This window comes from Lithobates pipiens, unplaced genomic scaffold (assembly GCF_037356315.1).
Source record: "Lithobates pipiens isolate NorthernLeopardFrog02 unplaced genomic scaffold, aLitPip1_a1.2 Scaffold_27, whole genome shotgun sequence".
NCBI classification, from domain to species: domain Eukaryota; kingdom Metazoa; phylum Chordata; class Amphibia; order Anura; family Ranidae; genus Lithobates; species Lithobates pipiens.
Genome location: NW_027507788.1, coordinates 92264855 through 92277633, shown reverse-complemented (window position 1 = coordinate 92277633; position 12779 = coordinate 92264855). Strand labels below are relative to the sequence as shown.

Here is a 12779-nt window from a genome sequence, read left to right as displayed (position 1 = left end):
CAAGTGCCTTTGACAGGTCAAGTGTCTCGTATTAACCCCCATAGAACCAAAGATTATTGCTGCAGGGGTATGGGAGGGGGGTTCAGAGGACTGAACATCTTAATAAAGTGAGCATCCATCAGCACAAGGGACACTTCTCATTCATTGTAAGTATAGTCCCCTTGCAAATTAAAAAAATAAAAATAAAATAAAAAATAAAAAAAACTTAACTTAAGCTGTAAGGTTTCTATGACAACAGTAGACAAATTGTGAATATAAAGGAATATTAAAGTGGTTTGCCCATTTAACAAAAAAATAATTAAAGTCAGCAGCTACAAATACTGCAGCTGCTGATTTTTTATAATTGCATACTTACCTGTCCCAGGGTCCAGCGATGCGGGGGATAGAAGCCCCGCTAGTCTCCCCCTCAGTTCGCCAGCAGCGGCATTGTTACTGTGGGTGCCCGACTGTGGCTTCACAGCTGGGCACCCACTGCACATGCACGAGTGGCGCTGTGAGTGCCTGAGCAGTCATCTGGGACCTGTCACGTGTCCCAGATGATTGACAGGAGGGAGGAGGCAGAGCTGAGCCCTTCCTGTGCCGAGGGGAAGTGATGTCACCAGCCCAGGCACTGAAGGAGGCAGACTACGAGGGACCCCCTAGCAACAGCCATTTAGAGGCGAGTTAAAAAAAAAAAAAAAAAAAGATTCCAAATGTTTTTTTTTGTTGTTTTTTTTGTTTTTTAAAATATTAATGTTTGGGGGCACAACTCCACTTTAAAGAGATTTTAGAAACAAACTATATCAAGAGAATAATCTAAATAGCTGTATAATTTTTTTTCTGTGTTTCCTATTATTGTATTTGAAACTTTATGTAGATTGTGCAGCAGAGCAACAAGATGCTGAAGATCATTTAGGAGTCCCAGTTGCCCAATTAGCAATGAAAATGACTTACACTGGCCTGGAAACATTCAGTTCATTTGGAACAATTTGCAGTTTAATGGCCAACCCTACACCTCTGGCACTGTAGGATTCTCTCAGGCCTCTCACGGGCTCAATAAGTAATTTCAGCTTTTTTCAAGTAAATAGGACTATAAATAGTTTGCTGTATCTGCAAGCTTGCGATCATACTTCATTTCACATAATATGCTTTTACGCTCGCCAACTGTAACTGGACACATGGCAGGTGTTGAGATAACGTGGCGGGTGCTCAAAAACCATCAAGCCAATCTTAATATGACAGCCAGGGTCATCTTGCAGGCAAAGCAATTGTGCTAGAATATCAATCAATCACTTAAAGATACATAGAAGGAGTGCATGCAAACTTTAACCTTGTTCCTTCCACCATAATATAAAAATAAAGGTCATGCTCAAGGAATGCTATGGGGGCACCCCAGCTGAGCCGCTGCTATGTGGGTCCATTTGGACACAGAGCCACGGCTCAGCCCTGCCCCATCGCTCACCTCATTGGCTCACCACTTCACACAAAATAACATACCTATACGTCATTTTGTTGAAGTGGTTGTACCGGAGTGATGCAAGCACCGGAGGGGATGCCACCTTCCACTGCTCTGCCCGAATCTCCCATCCCTCCAGGAGACTAAAGCAATCATGTCCGCTGGCTGGCTGGAGTCCCGAACAAAGCTGGAATCTGCTTCAATCAGGTCTTCCAATGTAGTAACCGGGAAGCAATGTTGCAACGGCCATTCCGGTTTACTCGGCAGCCAACGGCGCCAATATAAAAAAAACTTAAAAGGTATTCAAAAACCCCCATTTAGGCGTTTTGAATACTCTGAAGAGCAGAGGAGGGGTTTGAGGTCTTTTAGACCCCAGATCCCTTCATAAAGAGTACCTGTCACTCCCTGGTGGGTGTCACTCATGCACCAAATAAAAAACGCATGCGTAAATGTTAATAGTGTTCAAATCACACATGTGAGGTATCGTGGCGATCGTTAGAGCGGGAGCAATAATTCTAGCAAAATACCTCCTCTGTGATCCTAAACGGGTAACCATTAAAACATTTTTAAACGCTGCCTATAGAGATGTTTAGATACAGTCATTTGTCACCATTCTACGAGTGCATGCAATTTTAAAGCATAACAGTGAAGTGTATTTTTTCCCAAAAAATTGTGTTTGAAAGAAAGCTGCACAAATACCATTCTCTAGGATCTTTGCTAGAAAATTATTTAATGTTTAGGGGTTCTAAGTAATTTTCTAGCAAAAAAAAAAAAAACTGAATTTAACTTTTAAACAAGTGGTGTCAGAAATAGGCTTTGGTCTTAAAGTGGTTAACAGCAGTGGGAGCCAATGGTAAATTGGCTGCAGCAGTCAATGAGAGAAAGTCCCCAGACAGACAAGAATTGCTGGATGGAGATGGAACTCAGGTAAGTATTAGAAGGGCTGCTGCACACAAGTTTTTTTTATCATAACCAGTTCAGCTCCGGAAGGTTTTACCTCCTTCCTGACCAGAGCACTTTTTTTTTCAGGAAAAAGTATTATATCTGAAACAAACAGCATTTATATACATATAAAAAAAAAAAAAAAATCCCCCCCATTATAAATCTGGTGCAGTGTTTTTAATATGGCTGATAAATATTGTGAATTTCAAGTCCCATTTGGTGTTGGTTTTTGGTAAGAAATGTCCCTGGATCTTCTGTTAATGTTTCTTCTACAGTGCAAAAACTGGAAGCAAAATGAAGGAATCAGCCTAATCACGCAGCTCTGCCTCCTCTTTAACAGGAAGAAGATAGCCCAAGCAGAAGCAGGTAGCAAGGAAACCGGTACCCAACATGTCGCCAAGGGCAGTGAGGTATGGGATGGACAATTTAATCCCGGTCCAATCCTTTCCGCCACATGTACCAAACATTGAGGTCAGCCACATAGAGCAAGATGCAGACCTAAGGGCAGCAGTCAAGTAGAAGGTAACAGAGTATGGTGAGCGATGTGTGACCTTCTTGTAACAAGTGGATGGTGTACAGGAAGACCAAGTGACCAGGGACAACCCAAAGGAACAATACTCAAGCTGATTTGGAATTAACACCGGAGAAGAAGGTGGTGGTGAATGTGCTGCCCCATCTTGTATGGTAGGACGCCCGGCATGCTCCAGAAATGGAAGAAGGTGGAGATCCGCTGGCCTGAATAGCAACCAGGTTTCTGGCCACACCATTAATAACCAGAGTAAATACTGACATTTCCTCGAATTTGGGATCTGTTATGGTTTTGTCCAGGATAAGGCCACCAATGGACTCTCCTACTAATGGACATGGGCTACAATGACCAGCTACAAACCAGATTTCAGGACTTCAGCAATGTAAGGGGATTGCTTAGCCACCGCCACCCACAGCGGGGTCAGGATGATGAAGACCACACAGATTAGCGGAATGGGGTACTGAACATCTCTGTAGCTGAAAAGCGTGCTGCTGACACCAGCCAGAAGCAACAAGGTAATCAGATCCCCCAGACTAGCAGCAATGGGTGTGGCCACATTGTCTCATTTTATTCAAAATTTCCTGGATGCAATGACGACTCCAATCATCACCAGACCCAAGGACAGGGCAGCCACAAACACTGTGGTGATGCTGCTAGCGCAGAGGACTGCAGCTTGGTCCAGCTCAACATAACCTTTAGACAGAGCCCCTAACATGATGGCAGTGACAGCAGCCAAGAGCCCAACCGCTGTGGCCTGAACCTGAAGTAAAGCTAAAATTTCTGACTGCCATCTTTCACTTTTCACTGGAGTCATCCATCTAATCTTTGTTTTTAGCAGTGGAAAGCGGAGAAGCCAGCTTCAACTCCAGGTTCTCCTTAAGGCCAACCAAAGCAGACACCAGTATGAAAACCTCTGATGGTTCTGAAGACAACCCAGTGCTGCACCACATCCAGCACCATCCCAGCTAACACCATGGCCAGTCCTGCCAGCAGGTAAGGGAAGAGGACCTGGAGGGCGATGGAAAAGGAGGCGCTTCATCCCCAGTTTTGGACATAGGAGGCTTCTTAGGAATAGGAAGTGGAATAAAATATCCAATTTTGGGGGAAAAACTGCTTTTGACATTTGCCATCGGAACATTTTATGTTTTTTTTTTTTGTTTTTCTTTTTAATCCCTTTTTAATACCTTCTCCTTATTCCATCCCCTGCTTGTGTGATGACAGTGACATTTTTTTTTTTGGCTTTCCCGTAAAAGTGCTGGATCCATGAGGTTATAGTTTTTTTTTAATCTTCAAGTGGTTCAAAAGGCAGAAGTTTTTTTTAACTTAATGCGTAATATGCATTAACCGGTTCGCGTACATATACTGTGGCACAATGGCACCTCTGCACAAAACCCCGTTTGGGGTTCCTTTAAGCTGCACGGCGGGGACCCGATGCATGTGGCCATTGGTCGCGTGCACAAGCGACAGCACAGGGATGTGTGTGTGTAAACAAACAACTCCCTGGGTTGTCAGAGGAGACATGTCATTTGTTCCTAGTAAGTAGGAACAGCAAAATGTCTCCTATCCTACTCAGTCCTATCCCCATACAGAACACACTTAGGCAATATACATTTAACCCCTTGATCTGCCCCTGTTAACCCTTTCCCTACCAGTCTCATTTACACTATATATATTATAGCAAAAAGTAAAAAAACACCTTTTTTTTAATTGTCGCTCTTTTTTGTGTACAGCGCAAACAATAAAAACTGCCAAGGTGATCAAATAGCACCAAAAGAAAGCTCTATTTGTGTTAAAAAAAAAAAAAAGGACACAAATTTCATTTGGGTACAACATTGCATCATGACCGCGCAATTACCAATTGTAGTGGCAAATTGTAAAAAGTGCTCAAAAGGAGATCGGGCAGGGCCCCAGGGCACACGCACAAGTGTGACTGTGAGCATAGCCAGGTCACCATGAAGGGTGGGGAGACCTGGCAGAGGAGGAAGGAGGGTTGTGCCAAAAACGGAGAGCATTCCAAGCAAAGAGCAAAGCACAAGGCCAGGCACAACGAGAGCTGAGCCCTGACCCTGCAGACGGTGGAGAAAACTTATTTTTTTCCCACTCAAACTGGAGTAACAATTTATCCCAACAAGTGAAATTAAAGAGGTTGTAAACCCTTACAAATACCCAATGAAGTGACTGGCCTCAGGTAATAGAGATGAAACAAATCCTCCTGCATAAGTTGTACCCGTTTATCTGCCGTATTCCCTACTCTACATCTTATCTAAGTCCAGAATTTATAATGTTTGTCTGAGCTGGCAGAGAGTGGAGATTATATACTGCAGAGCTCAGTTAGGCTGGATTCACACCTATGCAGTTTTAGCGCTTTTTGCATTTTGCAGATTTGCACTAGAGTCCATTTACCATGGTTTCCCATGGAATACATTCTGTAGGCCAAATCTGCAATAAGCAAAAAGCACTAAAAATGCATAGGTGTGAATCCAGCCTTAGGAGAGCTCGGAGAGCTGAGGGGCGGGACACAGACAAGTACAGTGCTGAGGTTGTAAATCACAGGTTGTGTACTGGAAATCCTTCCCTGTCACCTTGGTGATACATCTTGCTGTCAGGAAAACTTGGCAGAAGTGACTCATGCAGGTATAGTTCAGTACACACTATTGGGGGACCCAGATAGCCTACAAGAACGTGTAAAAGACCGCCTCCATCGCCATGTTACATATGAACATTTCAAAAGTTATGCATATCATATTTTTCTGCCAAAAATAAAAAAAAAGTGTTTCTTATTTTGGTTCAGACAAAAAAGTAAAGAGTATTCGTCATCCCAAAAGCATTGGGTCGTTATATTCTAGGGTTGGTTGCTAAATCTTCTAGTCCTAAAGCAAAGAATGCCAGAATTAAAAGCGACACAAAAATATATCTTTGTTCTCCAAAAATAATCCATACAGATTTATTACTTAAATGGCCCTGTAACATATTTTTCTTGAAATTGTTTATCATTGTGTTTATTTTTTATTTCCTTTTAATTAGAGATGGGCCGAACCCCCAATCCCCACCTGTGTTGCGTACGCACCAGATCTCCTGAACAGAGAAAAAGTTCTGACCCAAACAGCAAACCCTATTAATGTGTATGGGACCCGAAATTGAAAAATCAAAAGTCCAGATTTTCTTATAGGCAAATAAATGCCAATACAAAGGGTATGAGGTCCTGGGTGCTGCCCTGCAATTTTTTATTTTTTTTTAAGTTTGTTTTTTACAGGAGCAATGATTTTAATGATGCCTAAAAGTGCAAGAAAATAAAATGAAAAATCCCTTTACATACAGTGCCTGGGGAGTTCCCTTAGTCTGCCTGTGCAGTGGCACATCTGTAGCATGTATAGAACATGCTGCAGAAAAAAATGACATTTCTAAAAGAAAAAAAAAAATGAAATTACATTTAAATTGCTGGCAATACAAAACCATTGCCGACCATAGAGAAATGTTAAAAAAAAAGAAAAAAAAAATGGCATGGGGTCTACCCCCAGTCCATACGCCCAAATAAAAAAAAACAAAAAAAAACGCATGGGGTCCCTCCCAATATCCATGACAGACCCTTATCTGTGCAGAAAGCATGGCAGGTCAGTAAACGGGGGAACGGACCAGAACTTGCCCCCCCCCCCCTCCTCAACCATACCAGGCCACATGCCCTCAACATTGGGGGGGTGGGTGCAGAGTCCACCAAACCCCAAAGCACCTTGTCCCCAATTTGATGGGGACAAGGGCCTCATCTCACAACCCTGGGCTGAGGTTGTGGTGGTCTGCAGGCAGGGGGCTCATTGGAATCTAGAAGCCTCTTAAGAAAGGGGCACCCAGATCCCACCCGCCCCCCTCCCCATGTGAATGAGTAGGGGATATCCCTACCCATTCACTAACAAATTGTCAAAAAGTAATAAAAACAGTGTTTTTGACAAATCCTTTATTAAAGAAAGAAATAGTGTCCCCGCGATGTACTGTGGATGTAAAAAAGTCTACACACCCCTGTTAAAATGTCAGGTTTCTGTGATATCAAAAAATGAGAGAAAGACAAATCATGTCAGAACTTTTTCCACCTTTAATGTGACCTATAAACTGTACAACTCTTGAAACTGAACAACTTGAACAACAAACTGAAATCTTTTAGGTGGAGTGAAGTAAAAATAAAAAATAAAATAATATGGTTGCATAAGTGGGCACACCCTTACACCAATACTTTGTTGCAGTACCTTTTGATTTTATTAGAGTACTTAGTCTTTTTGGGTACGAGTCTATCAGCATGGCTCATCTTGACTTGGCAATATTTGCCCACTCTTTGCATCCAAATCTGTCAGATTGCGAGGACATCTCCTGTGCACAGTTTACCCCACAGATTTTCAATGGGATCCAGGTCTGGGCTCTGGCTGGGCCATTCCAAAACTATAATCTATAATCAGCTTTCTAGCAGAAGCCTTAAGGTTTTGTGCCAATATTGACTGGTATTTGGAACTGTTCATAATTCCCTCTGCCTTGACTAAGGCCTCTGTTCCAGCTGAAGAAAAACAGTCCCAAAGCTTGATGCTGCCACCACCATGCTTCACGGTAGGTGTGGTGTTCTTTTGATGTTGTACAGTTTTGTTTTTGAGCCAAATAGATCTTTTGTAATTATGGCCAAAAAGTTCAACCATGGTTTCATCAGACCATAACACATTTTCCCACATGCTTTTGGTAAACTTCAGATGTGTTTTTGAAAAATTTAGCCAGGGTTGGATGTTTTTCTTCATAGGAAAAGGCTTTGGTCTTGCCACTCTAGCCATTAGCCCAGACATATGAAGAATACTGGAGATTGTTGTCACATGTACCACCCAGCCAGCACTTGCCAGATATTCCTGCAGCTCCTTTAATGTTGCTGTAGGCCGCTTGGCAGCCTCCCTGAGCAGTTTTCTTCTTGTCTTTTCATCAATTTTGGAGGGATGTCCCGTTCTTGTCCAGTCACTGCTGTGCCAAATTTTCTTCTCTGCATTCCATGATGTATCTAATGCCTTGGAAATCCTTTTGTACCCTTCTACTGACTGATTCCTTTTAACAATGAGATCCCTCTGATGCTTTGGAAACTGTCTGCAGACCATGGCTTTTGCTGTAGGATGCGACTAGGAAAATTCCAGGAAAGACCTACAAGAACAGCTGAACTTTGTTTGGGGTTAATCAGAGGCACTTTAAATGATAGCAGGTGTATACTGACTGCTATTTAACAGGAGTTTGAATATGATTGCTATAAGGGAATACTTATTAAGGTTACCAAAAGATATACGGTACTAGGTTAAAGGTCTAAGATAATATGCTTAGGCGTGCATTTCACTAAGTTCAGAATTAAGATGCAAGATGTTGACATATTAGGAAGCATCTGTCTGCGGTAAGAGGTACAAAGCTAAGATAGGACTGGTTACGCAAGAATATGGTCAGTCAGCAGATGTTGAAATGACGAAATTACTATCAGAAGACTGTATTTCACCTTTGACTTAGATAATGTCATGAGTTTAAGAAAAATGTCGATGTATGTATGAATTACCTGATTGGCTAAACCACAGGGCTGTCCTTCAGCTCAAACTAAATAAAACTGTTGTGTGTGCTTCAATATGCACATTCATTATTCACGTACAATAGTGTGTATGTGTAATGTTTTGTCCACCGGTGAAAGGGACCTCCGCCCTTCAATCCTAGCCTAGGCTACCAGGGGTTACTTACAGAAGACGAGCAACCTAACAGTTTTGGTACCAGAAAAGTGGGGTTCGTCTTGCGACAGGTAAGTCACTTTACTCTTTTTTACCTGATTGGTGAATGGTGTAAACACTTACTCTGTCCGGGCGGCCGCTACGAACTTAGTTTAAAATTAAAAGAAGTAACTGTGCCTTCGCGGTGGACTAGGCTGGTCCCTCGGGAGGTTAAAAGGGCTCGCAAGGAATTTATAGGTTTAGGGGAGTCCGACTAGGTTGGTCTGACTTAAAACTATTGGTGATAGTATTTTTAACACGGGAAGTAGTAGATTACGCCCGTGACAAAGGGATTGGTGGAGTGGACGCCCATTTGAAAAAATTTTTTTTTTTTTTAAAAGTGCACTATAAATTGATAAATGTATTGCAATACGGTTATGTCATGTCTTAAAGTATATTAAGAATATGTCTGTTTCTCTCTAGGTACACGTGTAAGTATATAGAGTATAAGTTTTAATATAGAGTATAAGGAAAATAATTGTTGTTGTTTAAATAAGTGCAGAATATGAGGAGCCCTCTTGTAGTGACATAGCATCCGCCTGCCCCCATTGCACGTTAGGTCTACTCTTCCTAAGAATAGATGACAAGTGGATTTTACTGACCACCAGACCAGGGGGGTTCTCTTGCAGACTTGGTGTAAGAGGGGTATATCCCGCCACCAGGAAAAATTTACCCTTCATCGTATATTAAGGGTAAATCTTCATAGTTTTATATAAGTCCATCTGCCCAAAAAAAAAAAAAAGATCAGGGATCCTACTCCCAGACCAGAGACCGGATTGTTGGACAAACCGGGTGTTATCACCTGTGTCCTGCCACTAGACACACACTGCCCAGACTACTAGATGGGGAATTCTGCAGCAACCCAAGCCATGGCCACCCCATCACCCTATGAATTTGTCAGTAATATGATCCCTGGCCCCCAGGTAGAACCATTTTGGACACAAGTCCGGGAAAGGTGTCACCAATTGGGAATCCATGACCCAGGACCCCAAGGTCCTTGTTCAGAGGAAGACTGGCAAGAAGTCAGTAAAATTTGTCAGGTACATAAGCATTCTTATCCTCCCTGCAAAGGGGCTGACCCACAATACATGAAGGATTGTTTCTGTGCATGGAACAAATGCCTTGGAAAATATAGGCAATTGTGGACAGCAAGGACATTGGAAATCCCAGTGCCCTTATAGGACTGGACAGATTAGAGCAAGAGGCAGAGGCAGGGGATTTAACCCCCAGACCCGCCCACAGTATCCCCGTTATCTGCCATACCAGAACCCTCGTCAACCACTACCCCAATATCCTACACAGCCACAAATAATGCACCGAGGGAAACTCTGTTGGTATTAATGGGACACCTGTCACCCATCCCATCACTCCACCACTGACTGTAGCCACTCCAGAAGGACAGAAATTATGTACCCAAACTTTTGCCGTCTTGTCCTCATGCCCTGTGCCCCTTATGGGACGGGACCTCTTGGCACAACTGTGTATTACCATTAAGTTTAATAAAGAAGGTTCCCTTACCGCTAGTTCACCATTATGTGACTTACATGGCCCTAAGCGACATGCACACAGAGGGTTCCCAAAAAGACATGCACACAGGAGTTTCTTTCTGTTGATACCTTCCTCCCTTGACCATCACACAATTTGGGCAGAAAACAAAGGTAGTGTGGGCTTTATTAATTGCACACCATATGCACCCCAAATGCGGTCAGATGCAGGGATACAATATCAAAAACAGTATCCCCTACCCCCAGAGAAAGTCAAAGGCATCTCCCCTCAAATTAATGATTACATATCAAAAGGTATCCTGAGACCAATCATCAGTCCCTGGAACACACCCATTTACCCTGTAAAGAAGGCCAGTGGCGAGTGGAGACTCGTCCAAGACCTCAGAGCAGTAAACAAACAAGTGATTCCCCTCCCACCCCTAGTCTCAGACATCACTTTTATTTTCTCATGCATACCGGCAGACTCTCTATGCTACACAGTAATTGATTTAGCGAATGCTTTCTTTAGCATTCCCATTGCAGAGGAAGCCCAACCTATGTTTGCTTTCTCCTGGGCCGGGGGCCAACTAACCTGGCAAGGGTATGTAGACAGTCCAGCCGCCTTCTCTATGGTACTCAACGAGACTGTCAAGTCTTGGACATCTGAGCGAGGGTCGGTACTGATACAGTATGTGGACGACTTGCTCCTGTGCAGTCAAACTGCTGAAGATTGTGCGGTCGATTCAACATCACTGTTACAACACCTAGCTCACGCCGGGCATCTAGCCTCAAGGAAGAAAATACAATGGTGCCAGCCACAGGTAGAATACCTAGGGTGCATTCTAAAGGAAGGAACAAGGCTGGTGTCACCTAAACGTGCCGCAGCCCTACAAGCTCTCAGTCCGCCAAAAGACGAGGCCGCCCTACTCTCATTTTTGGGTGCAATTGTATATTGCCGCCAATGGATCCCTGACTGTTCTCACTATGATGGTATCCTACGAGAGGCTACTGGCTCGACAGCCCCTAAATTAATAGATTGGACTGAAGACAGACTACAAGCTTTTCAAGCTCTATTAAACAGTCTGTCAAATGCTCCCGCCCTGGGATTGGTAGACTATGGTAAAGCTTTTCAGCTGTACTGTGTAGTTTCAGGAAGCTCTTTTGCCGCCGTGCTAACACAACAACATGGATCAGGGTATCGCCCTGTCTCATATCTATCAAAAAAAAAAAACTCCCCATCCAAGTACAGGGAATGCCATTCTGTCTCCAAAATCTTGCTGCCTGTGCAATGGCTGTACAAGATGCAAACAAATTAGTGCTAGGTCACCCATTGACTCTCTATACCACTCATTCAGTCACGCATCTTATTCAGAACATGAATACCCAACATATGACCTCGCAAAGACTTAGTGGTTATGAGATAACACTGATGAACACTGATAACCTCACACTCAAATATGTGTCTGCCAGCAACCCCGCTGTGCGCCTTTTGCATTCCATGTTGCGTTTACCACATGACCCAGACATTATACATGACTGTTCGGAAAAGGTTGCTGCTATTACCAGTCCCAGACCGGATCTCACTGACACCCCTATCTCAGGTGCAGAGGATGTTTTCGTTGACGGTAGCTGCTCACGTCCCTCTGACTCCACCTTTTTAACCGGTTATGCAGTTGTTCAACTACCAGACATCGTACTGGAGGCAAAATCATTACCTCCTTCTTCAGCCCAGGTAGCAGAGTTAGAAGAACACTTCGCAGCACCTAACTTTAAAACTGTCATAGCACAGATGCAATCAATGGCCACGGAAGATGATGTCCATTTTTGGACACAGGAAGGATTGACCAAAGACCCTGAAGGTCTTTGGTCAAAAGAGGGGAAGATCCACATGCAAGAACAAAACTATCACCCTTTGAGGTCCTCATGGGAATCCCCGCAAACATAGAATTACCCCCATTAGACCAAGACACTGATATTGACATTTATTCCCAACAGGAAATGTACGTGAAAAATCTGGTAAGTATGCTCCACGAAATAAACGAACAAGTTTCTGTCACCTTTTTCCCTCTTCCCACAGAACCAACGCATCCCTTCATCCCTGGGGATAAAGTGCTGATCAAACAATTAGCACAAAGAAAGAGTATCGGACCGGCTTTCTCAGGACCATGGAAGGTGGAAAAGGTATCCAGGACCGCAGTGTTAACAGACCTAGGAAACACCTGGATCCACGCCAGCCGTCTTAAAAAGTGTCCCCAGCTTCCCTCGACTCCAGAGCCCCTGGCAGTGACAGAGAGCAGCAACTCCCAAGAACAAGATCTACAAGAAGTTCAGAGAGGCATAGAACAAATTTCCCTGGAAGATCCCACACCCCTCAAAAGGACAAAACAGAGCCAACAACTGCCGGGATGAGAAACGAAGAAGAAGAACAGAACTCTTAGATAACAAATAATCAGAACTTTAAAAAAACAAAGATGCTTTCTCCATCAGTGTCAGGGAAGGCTGTATGCCTTTGGGGTAGTCTGGTACTATTTGTATTCCTGCCCACATGGTTTATAGCCAACTGTATATATCATCCAGAAGATTTAGGTCTATTAAAAGGGATATGTGGACCACCTAAGATGAATAATACCCCC

General features: G+C 43.4%; 1 pseudogene; it reads right to left on the bottom strand.

Annotated features, from left to right (window-relative positions):
• Nucleotides 1-2685: 2685 nt before the first annotated feature.
• On the bottom strand, nt 2686-5614 carry LOC143932964 (solute carrier family 41 member 1 pseudogene; annotated as a pseudogene).
• Between the last annotated feature and the right edge of the window lie 7165 nt (nt 5615-12779).